Source organism: Rhipicephalus sanguineus, chromosome 4 (assembly GCF_013339695.2).
Source record: "Rhipicephalus sanguineus isolate Rsan-2018 chromosome 4, BIME_Rsan_1.4, whole genome shotgun sequence".
Classification (NCBI taxonomy): domain Eukaryota; kingdom Metazoa; phylum Arthropoda; class Arachnida; order Ixodida; family Ixodidae; genus Rhipicephalus; species Rhipicephalus sanguineus.
Window position 1 is genome coordinate 146960383 of NC_051179.1, and position 22959 is coordinate 146983341.

The window sequence follows — 22959 nt, forward strand, 5'->3', positions numbered from 1 at the left end:
GTGTTCATCGCTTTCGTTCGTTTCGACTACCTGAATCGGTACGTAACGCGGCGCATGCACGCAGCGACTACAGTAATGATTACACGCTGTCTTCTCGCATTGTGAAAGTACAGTTACGGTTGTAGGTGAAACAAATTTGTGTTTTGATTCCCCGTGTTCGTAAGACCTACCCGTCGTTGTTGAACGTTCACACTCGCGCTATACCGTTTGCGTTGCGCGGTTGATTGAATTCAACTGAACTCGGCACATTGTCAGAAGTTCGGCGCCTGCAATTCACGCGTCGGGAAGGCTGCTTTATCCCGCCGGAACGGACGTCCGTGCATTTTCAGCATGCTTTGACATCGTTCTGCAGGTTTGCTTTGTTTTTGCCACTTTATTAGTGTGATATATATTTAAGCCGCTAAATACAACTGGCACTTAATACATGCTTTGCAATTGCAACCTTGAAGTAACCTTCTGTCACCTTCTGACTTTGTGCGATTTTGTAGCCGCGTTCGCGCAGCAGGTTTTATACGCCTGTCAAGTCGATATAAAAAGAGACTGCAAGCATGACACGATAGCCGCAAAAACGAGGCGAGCAGTTCATCTTGCTTGACAGTGGTTAAAAGCTCAGCTAGCTGCCTCGCGTCTTAATCGGCGGGTCGGGTGATTCTCCAGCGGCACGGAGGACTTGACTCTGACCTTCTCAGGAAGCAGTGCCATGGTCGTATAATCTTTTTTTCGCACGCCGCAAACGTTTGTTCACGAAAGTACACGGCTGCTACTGTAAGCATGCCATATCAAAACAACAATCATATGATTCGTAGTCCACGCCGCAGAACATCGATAGCGTGTACGGCTTCATTTGGGAGTGCATGTGGACCATTATTCATCTCTAACATGACAGAATGAGACTTACCTCGAGGTATACGTCCTACACGGTGTAATCGCGACTTGGGAAGTGCATTTCGCTTTGAGTCGGGCGTCGTTGTCGTCGATCGTCTGCTCTTCAGCGTTAACGTGATTGACGAGCCTTTCTCCTTTTATCAAGTTCGCTTTTTGGAAGTGCCTATCCAGCTGTGAGATCTTTTTGAACCCGCACTGCAGACGGTACATTGTGAGGCGCCGCGAGAGCTCTGCACGTGCACAGAAGCGAGCGGCAACGCGGTGGAGAGAAGGGAAAACGCTCGCTGCTTACACCCCAGTTTCTCTTTTTCTGCCAGAGATGGCGCTGCCTGCCAAGAGCAGCAGCGCCGCTAAGCGTTGCTTGGGAAGCCTATAGCATTCATAACGCTCGTGCACTACAGTGCATTTTGAAACGAAAGGTAGCTTTCACTTTTCTACTTCGTGTCTGCTATTTATAAGGGCTTCAGAATTCAGAACTTGTTTTAAGGGGAGTGCGCTATACTTATCAAGAAAATTAAATATGATATTTAAACGACAAATATCAAGGAGGGACACTGGCAATGGGAGTCCCCACCAGCCTGAACACAAGGGTGTCAGAACCCCCCTGACCACCCCATGATTTACGCCAGCAATTCGCGAATGCCTTTTCTAATGTAGGAGTTTCTTCCGCCACTCCATAAAGGGACAATAGGCTCCAGTTTATTGATTCAAAACACACCACTGCTCCTTAGGTGGTGCTGAGGTTTTTGATCTCCGCACGCAGCGATGTGCTCGAAGCTAGTACATAACAGCTCGGCTGTCAGAATATTCATTTGTTTGCAAACGTCCTGAGTGGACTCCTATGACGTTTGCGCCATTATTACCTTGACCTGAAAAAAAAAAGTCACAGTTTCGCCGCAAGGGCGAAGCAATGAATGCGATAGCAAGAAACTAATGCTATACGAAGTGAGGCTCGCCAATGGATACTCTCAGTTTGAACAGCGCTCCTGTTACAAAGGCGGCCGAAGCACCGAAGGAAACTAGCGTGCTTCAAGTGTCGAGCTGTGACACTTCATAGTTCGCGCTTATCTTCTGTTTGTTCGTTTAGCGGCGTCCCTTGTGCTCGAGTGACTTTCGTACGCTCCGTAACATGAGCGCGGACATCACGGTGAAAGCTTGAAACATCCCTCTTCCCCTCACCACGAGAAAACCGCGCGAGCAGACAGCGGAAGGGCAAGGTTCTCCCTGCGCATATAAGAAGCGAGCGAGCCGCGCGGAGGACTTCTAAATGCGCCCGTCGCGCTCCTAGCGCCATCTCGCTGGTAATGAAGAAACGCTTATAAGCGCCTGCCGTCTCTGAGTCCGTCCAGCGGTAAAGGGTGTGTATATAACGCTCACCGTTCGCTACGTGGAGGATCTGCGTTTCGTGGCGTAGTGGTTTGCGCCACTCGCTGAGGAGCAAGAGGTCCCTGGTTCGATTCTGCGCTTCGGAAGCATTTTTCTAAATTACTTTTTTGAGGGGCTTTATATATATATATATATATATATATATATATATTATATATATATATATATATATATATATATATATATACTTAATACTTATACATATACGGTGCATGACGGCGGATGGCGGCTGCAAAATCCAGCCGAGACTGCCCATATAATTGCTATCGCAATAAAAAAGAGAACATTGCTTAAATCGTTACGCCCACTATCTTTCTGCACTCAGCGATGTTTGGCTAGCTCGTCGCATTGGGGTTTACTTTTTTTCTTTTTTACGGCATTAGTGACACGTTTGCCCACACAAGATGCAATGATTCATCGGAAGTGGAAGCAGCAGAATATGAGCTGTGTTGTGGTTGCAGTGAAAAAAGTCACAGTTTCGCCGCAAGGGCGAAGCAATGAATGCGATAGCAAGGAACTAATGCTATACGAAGTCAGGCTCGCCAATGGATACTCTCAGTTTGAACAGCGCTTCTGTTGCAAAGGCGGCCGAAGCAGCGAAGGAAACTAGCGTGCTTCAAGTGTCGAGCTGTGACACTTGATAGTTCGCGCTCATCTTCTGTTTGTTCGTTTAGCGGCGTCCCTGAGCTCGAGTGACATTCGTACGCGCCGTAACATGAGCGCGGACAGCACGGTGAAAGCGTGAAACATTCCTCTACCCCGCGCCACGAGAAAACCGCAGACAGCGGAAGGGCAAGCTTCTCCCATGCGCAAATATAAGAAGAAGCGAGCGAGCTCGCCGACGACGTTTAAATGCGCCCGTCGGGCTCCTAGCGCCACCTCGCTGGTAATGAAGAAACGCTTATTATCGCCTTCTGTCTCTGAGTCCGTCCAGCGCTAAATGGTGTGTATATAACGCTCGCCGTTAGCTGCGTAGAGGATCTGCGTTTCGTGGCGTAGTGGATAGCGCCGCTGGCTGCGGAGCAAGGGGTCCCTGGTTCGATTCCGCGCTTCGGAAGCATTTTTCTGAGTTATTTTTCTTTGGGGCCTTTATATATATATACATACTTATACATATACGGTGCATGACGGCGGCGACGGCGACGGCGACGGCAAAATCCAGCCGAGACTGTCCATATAATTGCTATCGCAATAAAACAGCGTAATGAAGGCGTTAGCTATAGGACCGAACCCTTCATTAGGGCGAAGTTGCCCCCGGATAAGAAAGTGATGCAGCACGACGGCATCGGCCAGCACTAATGTGCAATTCAGATCTACAGGTGAAACAGATCGTCCACTTATACTTGGGTTCTGGCGAATTTCAGCTTAATCATTGACGCTCCAGTACGTTCCAGAATGTATGCAACTATTGTCGTTCAGTAAAGCTAGCTGCTGGGCGAGTTGGTTCATAGACGAAAACTATGTGATTTGCAGACGTAGCCCTATACAACTGACTAGGGGCCAGAAATCGGGTGGCAAGGAGGGAGGGGGGGGGCGCAGCCCCTGTCCCCGAGCTGCACGCCTTAGCAGCCTCAATGAGCTGCTGGATTTTGTTCCAGACAGGTAGCCACCGCGGTGGATGTACAGCGGTTAGGGTGCTCAGCTGCTTTCATTCATTCATTCTCTTTATTTTCCAGAATAAAACGAAAACATTACATTCTGGATGGTCTCCTGGGCTAAAAGCTGTAATGAAACAGCTTGACTAGGGCCCAGAAAACCAATTACATGGCAACAAGTGACAGGTGAAAATATTTGCACCAAATGTACAAGATATATCACACATGGTACAAATAAAATATTTACAAAAACAAAGCGTATAACAATACCCGTGTAAGCGTAACAGGGAATGATTTTTCAATAAATACATCTCTAACAACAAACACCAACAGAATACTGAAATTTATTTACAGAAAAGAAATTATAATACTACAAGTACAAGGGAAAAAAACAAACAGCAATAGTACACCTGTAATTGTGGCAGTAAACTACACGAAACAATAACATCAACACAATATAGTAATAGAGAAGCATGGTAGCTAATCATATACAACAATATACAGTGAAATGTAGTACAACATTAAGAAATAATTGAAATGTATGAATACATTAGTAATTCAGAAATATTTCACGTAATGTATTTAGCGCAGGTTTATGTAATGTTTATGCTTATTAAGAATACATGGGAGGTTATATTTCAATGACTGCAGTTTATAGTCAGTGCGAAAGCGCGGTATGAGCCATCCTCCTACATTACGAGTATTGATAGCATGACTGTTGCGTTGCAGTGCAGCAGTTAACTCGATAAATTGTTTAAATGAAGAAGAACATATGTAAAATGATCGCAGGATGCGGAACTCGTATATATATTGGATTTTAATTATACTGTACTTGCGAAAATAGTCGATGTCGGTGATAAATAACCAATGATGGCAATGTGACGGACAGCTTTCTTCTGCAAAAGCAATATTCTGTTGATGTTACGTTGAGTTGTAGTAAGCCAAACCAGACTGCAGTAATTTATATGTGATTGAAACAGTGCTTGATATATGCTGACTTTTATTTGTCTAGGGAGAATTTCTCGACAACGCGACAGAGCTCCCGCTGTAAAAGAAAGTTTCTTGCATAAATGACTTACGTGAGAGTCCCAACTTAGATGAGATGAAAATGTTACACCGAGAATTTTATGTTCTTCTACAATATCTATTTTTTGGTCTGCACAAATAATATCTTGTTTAACGTTCAGAATTTTATTTCTAGCTCTAAATATTATTACCTTCGTTTTCTTAGGGTTAATTTTAAGTTTATTTGATAGTGACCATGATGTAATATTGCAAAAGAAACGATTACAACTTTCTATCAACCTATCTGTATCTGCGCCGGAAAACAAGACCGTGGCATCATCAGCATATATTATAAATTTTACCGACTTGTTGATATTAACAATATCATTTATAAAAACATTGAAAAGAAGGGGCCCTAATACACTTCCTTGCGGGACACCTCTACTGACAGGCAGTGAAGATGAGTGATGGTTACCTAAACACACACATTGTGATCGTTCTGCTAAATATGATTCTATTAAAGCCAGGGGAGTGCCTCGAACACCATAGATTTCTAACTTATGAAGTAGCGTGCTATGGTCAATGGAATCGAAAGCCTTGGTGAAATCAATGAACAAACCTAATGTAAATAGCCTGTTTTCGATGTTCTCTAAAATAATTTCTTTTAGCCTTAACAAAGCTAACTCCGTAGACCTTCCTTTACGGAAACCAAACTGAGCGTCGCTTATAATGTCACTTCTAGTGAAAAAGTTGGATAATCTGGAATGTAGCATTTTTTCGAAACCCTTAGCAAACACCGGAATAATCGATATTGGGCGATAGTTTCCCAGCAAGTTTTTGTCGCCACCTTTAAACAGAACAGACACACGAGAGCGCTTCATTTCACGGGGAAATTCCCCGGACTCTACTGCTAAATTAAATATGTACACAAGTACAGGGGCTAAATGCTCTAAAACAAATTTTATGGGACCGATCTGAAGATTGTCGATATCTAATGCACTGCTATTCTTAAGACTCATAAATGTTCTGAATACTTCTGGTTCGTCTGCCGGGTTGAGAAATATGCTTTCAGCATTTCTAATAATTGAGCTATTCATCTGCAGGGTATTCTTAATTGACGGTATACCAGAAGTGAAATATTTATTGAAAGAATCAGCAAGTATTGCACCAGTTAGTACGCGATTGTTTAACGTAATTTCACGTGGCATGAAGTCTGCCTTGTTGCGTCCTAAAACACTGTTTATTGCTTTCCAAGCTGCATCAGGGTACCTTGTACAGATACCAGAAAACAACTTTTCATAATACGCTATCTTCGCCTTTCGAAGAGCGCCGTTTAGTTTATTTCTGAAAGCTTTATACTGCTGTAGTAATTCTTCCTCTCGCGATTTCAAGAATGCATGGAAAAGCTTATTTTTTCGGTTTATCAAACGCCTAATAGCAAATGTGACCCAAGGTTTTCTTATTCTCTTTGACGGTTTAAACGTTTTAAAAGGAAAATGAGTGAGGTAGATATTTGTAAAAGATTCTATAAATTTTAGGTACGCTTCATGAACATCTTTAATCATATAAACGAAAGACCAGTCATGTATGCTAACGGCACGCTTGAAAGCCTGCAGTGACTCATCAGTGATATTTGTACTTGGACAGTTTGATGTTGACGCCTCTTTTCTGTTTTTGAGGAACTGTATTGCATGAACACTGGACAGTGGTCACTTATGTCTGATGAAATAGTACCGGCGTTAGAAACAAGTGTGTCAGCATTCGTAATCACCAAGCTGGCTAACTTCAGCCTCCTGCTCTTTTTTAATGCAATGGGGTCTCTCTATACCACTCACGAGCAGGCACGTATAGACGTCATCAGCTATAGTGGAAAGCACGAATGACGATCAGAAGTAGGCATGAATGACGTCACGGCGAGCTAGAGTTCGTGAGCTTCAGGACTCTATCGCCAGCTGCGTCACAGCTTTCTGTGTGTTTGCGTACTAGGCTAGTACCAGGTGGTTCCTCTTATGGTTCCTCTTATTTAAGGTTCCTTGCATTGTATATAACGTGAAATAAGAATAATTTTATTGCTGCTAGGCAATATATGAGAAACCAGTACCTGCTAGCACATGCACAGTACACATTGTCATGTCAACGTGAGTAAAGGACGTAAAAGACAAGTTAAAAAATGCACCGTGTGTCGTTCCTTCCCTGTCTTCGTCGTAGAAGCGCAAGCATTCCCTTTCGTCATGCAACACCAACTGGCCCAACGTCGTTCACTTCTGGTCTTATTGTATGTTCCGAGATTTCGGTAATTTCGGACGATAGGCTTCTCTGTTAAAGCTCAAATACTGTTTTCTTCGAAAGGTCAGCTGCAACGACATTTCGGCTAAGTTCATTCAGTGTGAGTAGCACATACCACGGAACCATTATTCGCAATACCGCAATGATGGTAATGATAACAGTTTTATTGGAAGCAACATTCGAACAGCGCCTATGAAGACGACTCTGGCACCTGGCCGTTGTCGGTATGACATGGGTGCGGACACGCCGCTTCCGATATATTTCAGTGCTCGTTTTTCTTTGAGGTCACGACGGCGAGCTGCGCGTTGTAGGCCACGCCCTTGGCTGTCACTTTTCCTGTTTCGGTACCCATAAGGACTACTTGTGTGCGCTTTCCCTAAGGCTTCTGCTCGTATATCCACTGAAAACTTGTACACGGAGGCTGTTCTGTATTTGCGTTAGCTAGGCTGCTTAGTATTAAGTTTCGTTGCAGCTTACCTGGAGCATGCCACTTGTTCATTAATAAATATTGGGCACGTGGCCGCATAAGAATATTTAATTGTTATCGGACTGCAGATGTTGGCCATGTTGTTGCTGCCGCTCAAGATGTCTTGCATCGTGGGCTCCATTGGAAGCACCTCGTACCGCACGGGCGGCAAGATGCTGCGGTGCGCGCTCGCCTATTGGTCCCTAAGCGCCGCCAGCGCCGCCGCCGTCGCCTTCGGCAGCGTGCTGCTCTTACGAACTGTTCGCGACGAGATCGCTTCGTCGCTTCAGCTCAGCCCTTCGGCGGCGATCAACGTGAGCGCCATTCAGACTACGGATCTCGCCATGGAAATGATCAGGTACGCATGTTTCGAATGCTGGAAGTGCAGAGTTTTTCACGTTATTTGTCCCTGGCAAGAACGTTCGGCTATATAATATTTTTGTCTGCACAGGCGCACAAGCTTAAAGTACACCCCGTGTGAGTAGTGTGTTGCTCAAAAGCCACAACTTCGCCTCAAAGGCAAATAACTGACAGCAACACCAATGCACCTGACAGCTATAAACAAATTTTGTATATAGTTCTATCGACCCTATATATTGCAGCATACATTCGCGTACTAACCAAACTGACGCGCGTGGTGTCACGAGGGCAGGCAATCACTAGCACACCTCGTTGATGTCAGCGAACCCTCACTTTTGCAACCCTGGCGTGATGCACATCGCAAACACAAGTGATCAAGTGCATCGGATCGAGTTGTTTTTGGCTGATTTGAAATAACGGCAGCTGCAGCACTAGGTGCACGGAGTTCAGGGGGTGCGGGGAAACAACCATCGCGGCTGGCTCAGTTTTAAGCATTAAAGGGCCGTGACACCCACTTTTCGATCGTAGTCTCTGTTATGCGGGTTAATCCTTGCGCGTTCACAAGCAAGCTGGCGAAATTTAAGCGCATTCAGTCGAGCACATAATTTGTAATTGAATATTTTATAAAAACGCGAGCGCCCTCAGCGTCGGTCAACGCTGGCACACCCGCGAGCCGTGACTAAACAAGCTGGTTGCTTTGGGAGCGTCTGCATTCCCACGAACGATTCTCTTCCGTGGTCAGCTGTGCGTGCAATTGAGCTGTTATAGCCTTTTTCAACGAGGCATTCAAATTGAAAGATCTGCAACGGCTGAAAGCTTGATAGAAGACTTTGGCAGCACATGACGTCACACACGCCATTGGGTCGCCGGCGGTGGGCGGGGTTTATAGCCGGTACCTTCTAGGGCTCATTTTGCGCTAAAGCATTCTTTTACAGGCTATTCTTCATGTTTGTATAAGCATAATAGACCTTCTACTTCTATTCTTTGCTGAAAATCCAAAATTGTTGAGAGACCATGTCATGGTTTTACGGGCGAAGCTCCTTAAGGCGGCACCCGTTCGTCCCTCGTAGTCGTAGTCGTAGTGCGTAACCAGTCTTACGCTTTGACCTCCAAGGTGGTGCCGGTGGGAGATTTTTCCTGTGCGTTGTTGAACAATAAAAAATTCGCAGCGTGCGCGTTAACTAAAAGCCGAATTCTTCTGTCTCTCATTCCCCATTAGCAGCCATTGGCATGTTCCAGTAGGAAACGTTAGTAGAAGTAGAAGTGTAAGTGTTAGCTAAAAGCCGACTTCTTCTGTCTCTCATTCCCATTAGCAGCCATTGTTTACCTCCAAGGTAGCGCCTGGTGAGATTTCTCCTGTGCGTGATTAAACAATCAAAATTTTGTTCAAAACGCCGTTGATTGATGAAATAAACCAACGAAAGACGCCAGATGTTTGTAAAAGCAAAACGAAAGAACGCCAGATGTTTCTAAAGCAAAATGAAAAGACGCCAGCTGCTTAACGAAAGACGCCAGATGTTTTCTAAAGCAATGGTTTTCTAAACAATGAAAATTCACAACGTACATGTAAAATTAAAGTGAGCTGCAAGTCGTCATAACTCATCGAACCTTTAGTATAAACGCGCCCGATCTCACGTCGGTGATGATGTACTGGGCAGAATTCACGGAAGAATCACGGTTTACCGATGAACCTCCGCAGCTTCGCCCACTCATCATCATTCACTCCGTGGATATGCTGTGATTTTTTTAAATGAATTTACCTCCCACCGTCGACGGCCTTCAAGCGACTTTGAGCGAATTTCCAGCGCCGTTATCTGGGCACATTATACGTGACATTCTGGCCCTCAGCGAGATCATACGGGTACTCGCACGAGAAAAGACGAGAACATATACATCCCGGCATCTCGCCAAAAGTTCAAAACAGCGCAGTCTCCGACAGAGACCGTTTCTACAGGACCTCGCTACTTACGCTTGTTAATGCCCAAACAAGTTTCAAAATATTGCTTAGGGGTTCTTCATGTTTGTTCACGATATCACTGAAGCTGTCGCGTCTCGTATTTAGATCTTTTATCTGCCATTTTCAATAGCGACGTTACAAAGGAAGGTACACGGCATCGTAAGGTAAACTTTATATTCCTCTTTTCGCGCTGGGATCGGGTTATCTGTGCTCTGCTAAGGTTGCACGGCAGGCTTGTTGGTGAATCGTAGTGACCAAGGGCATAGCGCATACATAACGGAACAAAGCGAAAGACACATAAACACACGTACACAGCGCTAACTTTCAACAATACAGTTGATTTATAGAATCAGCAGTACATATACCCACATCAGGTGCGTAACAGGACGCGTGCTCAAAAGAAGCAATCATAGATCTGATACACATCTTCGCGTCACTTTCTGAAATTTTGTTTCTTTAGCTGATAATATATGGTTTAGCAATGCACGTGTTACCAAACTTGGCGATGAGCTACGCTTCGATTATTAGCCTCGTAACTTCGTTCCTGTTCTTTCCAAGAATACGTTTAGATTAAAGAGAGGTGGGCATGCGCACTCCTTGCAGTAAATTGCAAGGAACACGTCAGATTGCGACTAGCATGCCCCATACGTTAGCGGGATCCGGTAGATGACACCTGTGTTGAACTGGACAAGCTTGTTTCGGTAGTTCTTATCGCAAACACCTTTTTCAACTCGCTCCGGTTTGGCCTTTTGCCACAGACTGCTCAGCTTGTTCGTCGCCGAGAACACAACATGCATATTGCAACGCCGTGCTATTTTCTTACGCCTTACGAGATCAATGTACAAGGTCAAAAGCGTAGCGGTGATACCGTACATTTATTGTTGCAATATGCATGTTGTGTTCTCAGCGCCGAAGAAGCTGAGCAGTCTGACGGACACCTCATGCAAGGAGGAGGCTTCCCGCTTAAACCTATTGTTCCGAAACCTAGCATTAGTAACACAGTAACATTAATAACGCAAGAATGCTCATTGTAGGTCAAAAATTGTATACTGATAAGTCGGGTTCGGCAATGTGATGAAAGTGGTTTACTGAACTATCGGAGCCGCACTGACGTGATGAGCTATCTAGTACTTTCGAAATACAAATACACACAAAAAAAATGATCGCTGATAACGATTTACATCACGCCTGCGTGAAATGCTTTGTAGGAGATCGAGAGGATGAGATCAATTAATGATAACGGTCGACTGTCAGTACAACATGTTGCTACTGTTATTCAGGATTGAAACCTAGAGCAGACAAACCATACTAAAATGTAGTATCGCTGGAGGCGTCAAGTAAATTAGAGCTCATATTTATGCACTACGGGAAACGCCATTTTTACAAGCTTGCTCGTTCAAGTTAGTAAGGACATTGCAATAGCCGGAACGAAAGGGAGCGATAGATAGCGTCAGGAATAGTTACTGCTGCGTCTGACTGAGGAGAAAACGTTTAGCTATACTGATTCAAATATCGCGGCATTTAAATGTATAACATGTAACCCTTTACAGACAATAATGTTCATAAGAGTGATAGCTGAGACTACCTTACACTCTTATCAGGTCCTCGTTAAATTCTGGCTATATCCACGAAACTAGACGAAAAATGTCCGCTTTCCTGGCTATATCTAGCACGTTAAGCGCGACCTGATTAAGAGTGTAAGATCACCTGTATGATGATAGTTTTCATTAAAATATAGAGGAACGGATAAGTCACTATCACTTAGTGACAGCGAAGTTTTCAGAGCCGCGAAAAACGGGAAAATGATGATCACGGAAAAACAGTAAAGCAGAAATCCTGGCATGGTGTTTGCGAAGAGGGGAACATTAAAGTATATGGAGTTCTCGAAGATATATCAGTATCACTCAGCAAAAAAAAAGAAAAAGAAGAAGAATAAAATCGGGCATCTTTTTATGACCTCGTTTACGAGGCATTTTGGTTACAAGCGATGCGGTAGTACCGTCACGAAAGTTTTGCTTACATTTATAAGAGAGATAATAGCCCAGAAGAAGCCCATTCCTATGGAAGTTGGCAGCAAAGGGCAAAACCAACTTCCGAACGTAAAATCTGCGCGAATTTCGGCTCCACATTCTCCACACGCACACGTGTGTGACTAAACTTCAGCATGGTAATGTATACAACGTGATAATCTCATTTCCAGAGGCCTGTTCCCGCCGAATATCGTGGACGTGTCCATGACTATATGGCCCTCGGATGACATACCGCGTGGCAGCGAACTCTGGACCTACGAATTTCACGAGCCGTGCCCGCATCGGCGCTACGAACAAGGCACGGTCGATTCTACGAGCCCCCTACGGAGAGTGAGCGGCCTCGGTCTCTTGTCGTTCGCGCTCGCGCTGGGCTTCGTGTTGGCGCACAACGCGGACGACCGCAACGTGTTGCTCAACTTCTTCATCCATCTGAGCAACGTGCTCGCCGCCATGGGCCGCCTGCTCTCCTGGTTCCTGCCTCTGGGCCTCGTGTCGCTCACTGCCAATGTCATTCTACTGGCTGCCGCGAGCCTTCGCTCGGCGCACAGCGTGTCGCTCCTGCTCACCTACTCGCTGAACGTGGCGGTGGCCGTGCTGGTGCACACTTTCGTCGTGCTGCCCCTCGTCCAGTGGCTCCTAGTTCTGCGCTGGAACCGCGGCATGATAGGGTTCCTCGGCCAGGTGAACGAGGTGCCATCGCGGGCACTGCGATATTCTCTTATCGCGACCACGATTATTCGTCCAGCATGTAGCGTGGAACGACACGCAGACGTGTAGCCCTATGCGAAAACACTAACAGAATGTGTCGCCTACCTTGAACTCTGTGTTACAGCTTTCATAAAGGGACCAGAAGTTCCGGCAAATATTAGGTGTCTGAGGAAGCACGTTTCATGGCTTGTTTCAAAGCAAGGCTTGATTTTCAACCTTGCCAGGTTTTCTTGACCCTCACTGCTGCTGCTGTCGAACCGAATAGCTCACACATAGAAATAAATAAAAAGAAAATCGCCGCCCGAGCACTCTGTGCAGACGGTTACCCAGCCAAGCTGAAACGTGCGTTCACGGTGTTCACGACATTTAAGAGATGCCTGCCGCAAACTGAGTTTGCTGACGTTAGCGTAAATGACATAAGGGTGAATTAGCCTAATTGACTGCTGGTGTATCGTTGTGTCCAGTAAAACAAACATGCTGCACCGGGCGATGGGGGAAAACAGGCCGGCTTTATTGCACACCAGTACATATATAGGATTTAGAAGGGGCGTGTGATTACGCCGTTAACAGATAAGCTCTTCGAGTAGAACGTTCAACAGATACGAAACGCTATCGTGGCACACGTGTAGCGCTCGGCGCCCAAAATACGATACAGCCGGTAGCTATTGATGCCGCGGCGAGTACCATCCTTAGCTATATGATAATGATAAAAAAACCTGAAGAGAAACTATTCCAAGTGCGAAGACCCTTTGAGTTAGCGTATGCTAGCATCGCTTCTTCATTATAGTTTCTGCGCGCTCACGGGCCGCAACATTTTTCTACCTCCTAGCCATACAGAGCCTCGCTGTAAAACTGCGGCACATTCAATGCGATCCAAATTTTCATATGCCACTTAGCCGAATGAGGGACGTTCAGCTACTAACTACTGGTCCTACGGTCGTTTTCAGATCGGGCCACTTAGTTCGCTTCCTGTTACAGGAAGCCGGAAAAGGCCCGTGAGGCAGGATTGGTCAGAAATGACCGTCTACACCCCGTCGCAGAGGTTGGGTGCGAGATGCCCATGGCGACACGTCCCGTCGTGCGCCTCTGACCGTTGGATGAAGGACGAAATTGCAAAACCGAATTAAGCTCCGCTACACGTAGATTGCAGCACGGCGCGTAGAATCTGTTGCGGTGTTCTCGCGTTCATTTTTGTCAGAAAAAAATTTGCAGTTGCCAAACGCAGAGCGCAAGAAAAGTATCTTTGGTGAAATAGATGTGAAAGGATTAGGTGGTAATTGACCTGCATTCATTTCTCAGTGTAAATGTTGACTATACTATTCAACACGAGATAGCAGGTCTTATTCCCACAAGCGGAGACGACATTTTAATGTAGTAATACCCGTATTAATAACTCTAAGCTGCGGCTAATAAAAAAAAAACTCCTTGTGGCGGGTTATAATGTCGAGGTCAACATTATCAAACAGTCCGTCCTGTCAGCCATTGATTTCCAAGTAGCGAATAGTGGTGCACAATTTTCTTAAAGCATGACCATAACACGATGAATCAATAAAGACGTTGATTGCTCTGAATTCGCCTGGAGAAAAAAAAAACGGCAGAAATATCTTACGATGGATGTCGACGACAACGGGTGCTGTTAGCATTGAAAAAAACCTAGATATCCACCTGCTTTTCCACTGGCAAAATGCGTCTTGCATAGCTGAATGTACACGATGCAGCGTGACTTGGCCTACTACTAGAGAAATGCACATTGCCCTATTTCATTTACCGGTGACCCAAGCTCACGTTAGAAGGGCGTATTGAAGGGCAGCGTACACCGATTGGCATTACCTGTTGAAGGTAGGTTACTTGAACTTTCACTGAAAAAGGGCTTATACCAAATCACCAAAGCCTCAGTCAGGGCAGGCGGGGCGAGGTACCAGGGCTGATGATGACATATGATGTTGATTGGCGCAAGGGCCATTTGATGGCCAAAAAGCGCCCGGACGTGATAGCGAATGTGAACAATGGTTATGTTAAGTGGCTGTATAGGGGCCGAAAATTCCTGAAGGACGGGTAAAACATATGAGTAATAAAATCATGAGTGACGTGAAACATGTGCATAGAGAATGAATGGTAAGTGCTCGTTATGATAAAACAATGGGGAGTGAGCATGAATGCCTCCTCAAGGTCTTTGATGCCAAAGGCAGGGACGCAGGTGCTTTCTCTAATGTAGCTACCGTAGCAACAACCTCTCTTGGGAGGTCGCGCTACAGATTGCCTGAGGTAGCAGGGTTAGCTTGCCCCTCTTTATCTTGTTCACAAGGGAGGGCGGTAGGGCGCTTCGACTCTTTCACTTCAGGATACATACTGCAGCAACACCAATTACCAGCTATATTTTTTGTTCTACACACGATAAGGGCACTCCTGGAATGAGCCATGCATAAATATGACTCCATATTTCGACCACAGCGGTGATCGATTTATTTCCTGTGTATCCTACAAATCCACAGTTATAGCCCGTTTCAGCCTTAGAATAAACAAGCTCCACCTACACAACAGCACTGCACCTGTTCTTCCGATCTGTGGGAGAGTGGAACCAGCTGGAAGTACCGTTACTGTGGTAACGCTTATGCTACCTTTACTGTGGTTATGTTTTTTACAAAACAACAGTTTGTCTTTTCTGGCTAAAATATTAAATGCGACCGAGTACAGATCTCACACCCTGTAATCGCATTTGTCGGGACGTTCCAATTTTCTTTGACTAGCCACACAAACGTGCATCGTAAAATTCAGTCATATTGAACACACAGAAACACTTGACGTGACGAAAATTGGCGAACGTAACTGACTGGAGTATATTAGGCAAATTCTTTGATCGTGGAACGGTATCAGCTATTGGCGGAGCTTATATGCTTTCAGGTTGTAACCAACTTATATATCCAGAGGAGGATGTCTAGGCCACCCATATGGTCGTCGCAGTATACATATATATTCGCCAATTCTGCTAGATGCTTTGATTATTTTCCAAAGACTTGCTCCGCACCGGTTGGCGCTGCTCTGCACCATTCGTTCTGCACTCGTGCGTGCTGCCTTTGTACGCAGCCTTTGATGTATCGTTCATCGGTGTCGAGACTCACGGTGACGAGAGGGTCGCTGCCGCTTTGTCCTACATCAAAGCTACCGCCGGCTCACTGATACGTTGTGAAATCTAGCAGTATTCAGGAAATGCGTACCTTGACAAATAAGCATGTGCTTCTCTTCGCAGACGTACGTGCCACTGGTGGTAAGCGCGAGCACGCGTTCGATGGCAGCCAGTCTGCCCCTGGGCGTGTCCGTGCTCGAGATGAAGAGCGGCTTGGACGCCCGAGTGGTGCGCACCGTGCTTCCAATGGGCATCGTGTTGGGCCGCTCGGGAAGCGTGGCTCAGCTGTGTGTGTCCCTCCTGTTCCTCACGCACATGTACAGGGTATGCGGCGAGGACAGAAACCAGTCATGCTGTAGCTGAAAGCAAGGGGCTGGGTGGAGAGCGCGAGAAACTGGTGTTATCTCACGCAAAATGTAGATCGCGGTTTCTCCGTTTGATTCCCAACCGATGTGGTTCGACCAAGGAGGTTTAAAAAAAATTCTGGAGTGGAAACTCTCGCAACGCCTTGCCAGCAAAAGTGAAGCAAGCTTTTGCCCATCAAAGAGCTCGGAAGCATGCTCTTTTCTGGTGGTGCCTACTTAGAGATCAAATGGCTTTGATCTGTGAGCGTAAAAACTACGTTAATGATAAAATAAAAGATCGTTGTTGCCGGCAAAAGTAACCCGTCGAGAGGAGTATTGGCGATTGATCTCCAATAAAATTTGCCATGGCTTTGAGGTTTATTTTCAAAAACTAGTAACACAAAGACACACTTGGAGAAGTATGTGGCCTGTAGAGTTGCCATAATAAACTCGTCTGGCGTGCGAGGAAAACGCGCGCTTTCCTTCGCCAAACGCCGATGTTTCTTCGTGCCCCTACTAAGATGGCGGGCGCAGCCGCCATCTTTTGGTGGGCATGGCTTCATTCTTGCGCAATAATCGCCACTCCAGCAATTTTGTTTAACCTCCTTGGGTTCGACACGGGAGCACTTATTCAAGTTCTGATGCCTGTAATTGAGCACGTCAAGGCGTCCGAAAGAGTGAGAATCCAGCAGGAACGCAAATGGTGGCCGTGAGCCCGGACGGAATGAAACTCAGCTTCCGCAGCTGTCCTCATTATTATTCGAACTGAACTATCACTGACTCGTCACATACAGCCACAGTGCCACAGTACAGCGCGATACAAATAAAATTACTGCTTCACCAGCGAAAACTCCCCCGATGTTGACCTACCACAGCTCTTTGAACCACGGAATGCCCTTTTTGAAAGACTGTCAGCACGTCTTTACGCCGAGCAAATAGTCATCACATTCCCGCGGTCCTCTTGTTTTAGTAGAAGTGCAAACGTTAGCAGTGGTCTGCTGATGGCATGAAAAACATTTGGCGGCGTGGGACGGCTAAAAAATAATGTCTCTCCTTCGTGTGCAAGTTAGGAGACGTAATTATTATGAGGAAGTGTACCGTTTAAGTCGGAATTTACTGAACTACGTGACCGACAGAGAAAGGCATATCCAAAAGTTGTTATACCTGTCAGTAGGAAGTGATCGGCTGGCCCCTTCATCCAGGTGGATTGTTGTGGCAGCTCTGCTTCTGTGCACTGGGAGAGCAGACGCCAGTCTTGCTCTGCTATTTTATATTGTTCTCTTTAAATACGTTGCCGTGTTTAAGTAGCATCAGCTATTTGAAGACAGCAATATATTATCGCTAGCACTGCGACGTCTACCCCACCGGCGATTTCTATTCGCAGGTGGATCTCCAGGGCTGGGAGCTGATAGGCGCCGCTGCAAACGCCATAGTGGCGAGCCTGTCAGATGACGGAGCTTCGCCTGCAATAGTCAGCCTCCTCCTAGGAGTCAAGGGATTCCACAAGGAACCACTTGTGGTGGCTGCCGAACCACTTGTGTGCGTTTCCTTCCTCTTTCCGCATTCTCTCCGGCCGGATGTGAGGACACCACGATAGACGAAGAGCATGTTCGTTAAATGTATGCTGAGTCTCTGGGTGTCCCCCGCGATGAGTGTAATTGGTTATGTAGCATTCAGTGGTGCAAAAGCGACTGGCGCGAGGAGTATAAATGAAAGATCCCGACGTGGGCAGGTAAAGTACGTACTTACCGAGCGGTACAAGAATCGCAGCAGTACGAAAATGTCTTCATAATTTCAACATTGGTAAACTTTCGTTGGAATATGCCCGACAGCCTAGAAGAACTTGTTTGGCGAACACGCACTTATAGCATATTATATATAGTATATTATAGGTTATAGTATAACCTGCTATAAACATCATTCCGCGTGTCTAATCAACATTCGTAGCTCATGCAATAGACCGAACATTAAAATGGATGCCAGGCGGGCTGCGATTAGGAACAAACGAAATGACACTCGCTTTTCAACTCAGAAGACCTATCCAGTGGAATTCGCGATTATCTATAAGCATATACCCTGTGGCGTACAGTGAAAGCTAAGCAATCGCTCAGTTACAGGGTTCGATATTATGTATACACGATTGCAAGCGTTGTTCCGCAATGAAGTTAAGCAATTGTAAACCAACTGCAACTGAAGTAATGTATTCGGACATCAACGAATGGGCACCACTTCAGGGTGCCGCGTGAAGCCAAATCGTTTGAGCCCGTTTTCCCACCTTGACGTGGTCGCTGGCGGTAACCTCCTAGTATACCTGTAAAGCTTATTTTCGTCGAGTTGTTGGCTAAATACCCATTATCGCAGAAACATCGAATGAGATGTCTCCACATCTTTCATTTGTGTTGTCTATTATGATGCCGGACTCGCGGATTTACAATTTGAGGTAAGCTCTGTAGATAGCGTTTTGATCTGTGTTTTCTCCCTTTGTTCAGGCAGTGGCTCACTACAATGGCCGACGCCTACTGCAACTGCGTGGCGGCCACCGTCTGCTTTGATATTGTGCACGAAGACCTCTCGGAAGACGACGAGGTTGCCGGCGATGAGGCTTAACGTGTGCAATGCATACAACGAGCAATCTTTTGTGCCGTTATTTGTGTTTATTGTTGATACGTAATTCTTGTATACATTTTTATTTATTTTCCCGTTGAAGCTCCCCACATTAAATCAAATGTTTATGCGTTTCTGTACATATTTGCCGGTGACGCATGCGTAAGTCAGGCTCGTTGTTCTTAAGAGACAGCCATGCCTATCTGCTAAGCACGTGTGCCGCTAGGTGATGAGCATTGTTTCTTTTCCCAACCTTTTTAACACTTCTGCGCAACGTTGATGCTCCTTTGCTCTTGCCTTCATGTCTTCTCCAACTAAATGTTTCAGTTGCGAGTCAGCGCTCATCCGTGTCCATTCTGTTTTACTCCGTCTTCGTTGTTTTAGCGTTTTAGCAAACACGTTGCCCGCACCACTGCTGCTTCTGGTAGGTCAAATATTACAAACGCTATCATGCAAGGGTCATACCAACAAAGTATGATTTTGATACATACTTTTCTATGATTCGAAATATGAGGCGCAAAGAAGACACGGACAATACATTGCAGAGATTGCAAGTGTGTACCCGATTTTCGCCAAAAGTCGAAAATCCGGTATACACTTGCCAAAAGTCTAGACAAATGGAATAGGTTAATAATTCAGGCTAACACTATTATTGAAGCAGGTGATCTTTGCGTGAGTGTGGCCTTCGTATCTTTATCTCAGAAAGAGTTGCGGTATCTGAATGCGACTGTGCAGCAATGAAACGTACAACACTGTCTGCATAAATATCACCCGTTTTTTCTTGGAATAAACATTGTTGGCAATGGCGCCCTGTGTGTGTGTCTCCCTTACCGTCCGTGGCTTCTTTGCGCCTAATATTTCAAATCATGCACTACCAACGCGCCCAGTTGCTCACTCTCACATCGTACTTTTCTATGTAACAGCGAGGAACGTATACATACGGGCATAATAAATTTCATTCAAATTTCACAATTTTATAGGTTGTAGCATGTTCGCTATGCAAAAATGCAGAGATGCGATACCCATGTCGATGCACTTGTCACTCCATGTTTAAAAATTTGCTACTATGCAGTATATGCGCAAATAAAGTGCTCTACAAGACTGGAATTGTGCGAGGAAATAATGATGTCGTTTACGCTTCTGCAGTAAATTGCAAATATTACACATTATTTTCTTCCTGTTATCGCCGCGCGCGCAGTACATTCCAATGAAAAACGACGTGCGCGCTAAGGATTGACATTCTTGATAGGTAAGTAGCGTGCGTTGTTTTCGAGTAAGGAAATCCAGGCAAGTCACATGATTATTGTCGCGCGCCAGTAAGGCACAGCAAATTTATGTTCTTTTAAAGGGGCCCTGCAACACCTTTCAAAGTAATCATCGAGTGGCTTTATTAAATCAGTTGATTGCCTCACGAATCGACTGTCGCAAAATTTTTTTAATTCGTCAAGTACATGTCGAGGAGCGCGCTCCCGCCGGCTCGCGATTTCTCCCCGCAAGGCGGAGAGGGATGGCTTGGTTGAGTAGAACAATGCCTGGTTGCTATGACGACAGTCCGTGTGAGAAGGAAGATGAGAAAAAAGCCGGCAGATCCCACGTGTTCTGGGAATCGATGTAATGCGAAGCAGCCAGCAAAGAGCTGCATATATCGTCTTGTATGTCATGGTTTTCATGTTAACTCCTATTATTTATGTCCGTCACACAGTAACGTCGCGCAATACCAACTTCGGGGTCGATCAAGCTAGAGAAACGGCCGCCAGCACCCCATGAGCGTGGCATGTAAGTCATGCTGTACATGACATGCGTGTCATGATTTTCATGTTAACTCGTGTTTTTATGTTCGTCACACAGTCACGTCGCGCAAAACCAATTCCGGGGTGGATCAAGCTAGCGAAACGGCCTCCAGCGTGCCATGATCGTGGCACGTAAGTCATGCTGTACATGACATGCATGTCATTATTTTCATGTTAACTAGTGTTATTATGTTCGTCACATAGTCACGTCGCGCAATACCAATTTCGGGGTAGATCAAGCTAGCGAAACGGCCGCCAGCGCCCCATGAGCGTGGCACGTAAGTCATGCTGTACGTGACATGCGTGTCATGATTTTCATGTTAACTCGTGTTTTTATGTTCGTCACACAGTCACGTCACAAGATACCAATTTTGATGTATATAAATCTAGCGAAACCGCCGCCAGCGCCCCATGAGCGTGGCACGTAAGTCATGCTGTACATGACATGCGTGTCATGACTTTCATGTTAACTCGTGTTATTTCTGTTCGTTACACAGTCACGTCGCGCAATACCAATTTCGGGGTAGATCAAGCTAGCGAAACCGCCGCCAGCGCCCCATGAGCGTGGGACGTAAGTCATGCTGTACATGACATGCGTGTCATGATTTTCATGTTAACTCGTGTTATTTATGTTCGTTACACAGTCACGTCACAAGATACCAATTTTGGTGTATATAAATCTAGCGAAACCGCCGCCAGCGCCCCATGAACGTGGCACGTAAGTCATGCTGTACATGACATGCGTGTCATGATTGTCATGTTGACTCGTGTTTTTATGTTCGTCACACAGTCACGTCACAAGATACCAATTTTGATGTATATAAATCTAGCGAAACCGCCGCCAGCGCCCCATGAGCGTGGCACGTAAGTCATGCTGTACATGACATGCGTGTCATGATTTTCATGTTAACTCGTGTTTTTATGTTCGTCACACAGTTACGTCGCGCAATGCCGATTTCGGGGTAGATCAAGCTAGCGAAACTGCCGCCAGCGCTCCATGAGCGTGGCACGTAAGTCATGCTGTACATGACATGCGTGTCATGATTTTCATGTTAACTCGTGTTATTTATGTTCGTTACACAGTCACGTCGCAAGATACCAATTTTGGTGTATGTAAAGCTAGCGAAACGGCCGCCAGCGCACCAAGAGCGTGGCACGTAAGTCATGCTGTACATGACATGCGTGTCATGATTGTCATGTTAACTCGTGTTATTTATGTTCGTCACACAGTCATGTCGCAAGATACCAATTTTGGTGTATATCAAACTAGCGAAACGGCCACCAGCGCAGCATGAGCGTACCATGTAAATCATGCTGTACATGACATGCGTGTCATGATTTTCATGTTCTGACTTGTCATTTATGTTCGTCATACAGTCATGTTACGCCATACCAGTTTTGGTGCGCATTCGATGAACCAAGCGACCAGGAGAGCACAAAGTCGTAGGCGGCTAGATAGATAGACACGCTCAAAGTCGCAGAAGTTCGCTAAGAAATGCTTCGCATTTAAAAGCACGCGCTGATTGGCGGTTTGCTTGCGCAGCAGCCGGCGGCAGCGGCAAAAATAGTTCCCGGCGCGATTGGGTTGGCGGCAGAGAAGCGCTGACGCTCCGCGGGAGAAAGAGAGAAAAGCGCCATCGAGCGAGCGGCGGGCGGCAGCGGGCGAGTGAGTGCCGCGCCGCCAGCGTGTTCAGCGCTTTCTCCTTTCGTGCCAGCGAGCGCCCTGAAACCTACGCAGGGGTGGGTGGGGTGTATGACAAGGGGCCAAGAAGCTACGCCCGTTCGTAAATGCGCGTAATGACCTTGAGCGCTTTTCAATATTTTCTGCTAGCGCGCGGGCACGTCGCGGCATCATGCGGCGGCCCCGTTAACTATGCAGCTGGCAATGCTCAAATCAGCCAGAGGCCATGTACTTTGCGTTTATGGGGTGGTTTCTGGGGTTTACCGTATATGGCATCATTTGTCGAGGGAATTTCTAGCTGACTTACCGAGGCGGTGGCACGCGCTGGGTTGCCCATGCTACGCCCTTCCTCACGTTTCACGCTAGTGGAGCTGCATTAAGCGCAATATTTAGAACTACACCAAGACCTACACATGAAAGACATTAACACGGGATTTAGAACTACACCAGGGCCTACACAAGAACGACCTCAGCGCATGTTTTAGCCTAGAATTTAGAACTACACCGAGAACTACAGAAGAACTACATAAGCGCAGCATTTTTTTTATTAGAGTGCACTCATTAAAAAGAAACAGTTTCACAGCAAGGGCGAAGCAATGAATGCGATAGCAACAAATTGTAGTGCTTTACGAAGTGAGGCTGGCAGCTAACTGTTTTGTATCGGATCTGGTGTGACTACAAAACGCTCGTGTAAGAAAATACGGCCGCTCCAGGGAGAGATGCTCTGTAAACATTGTC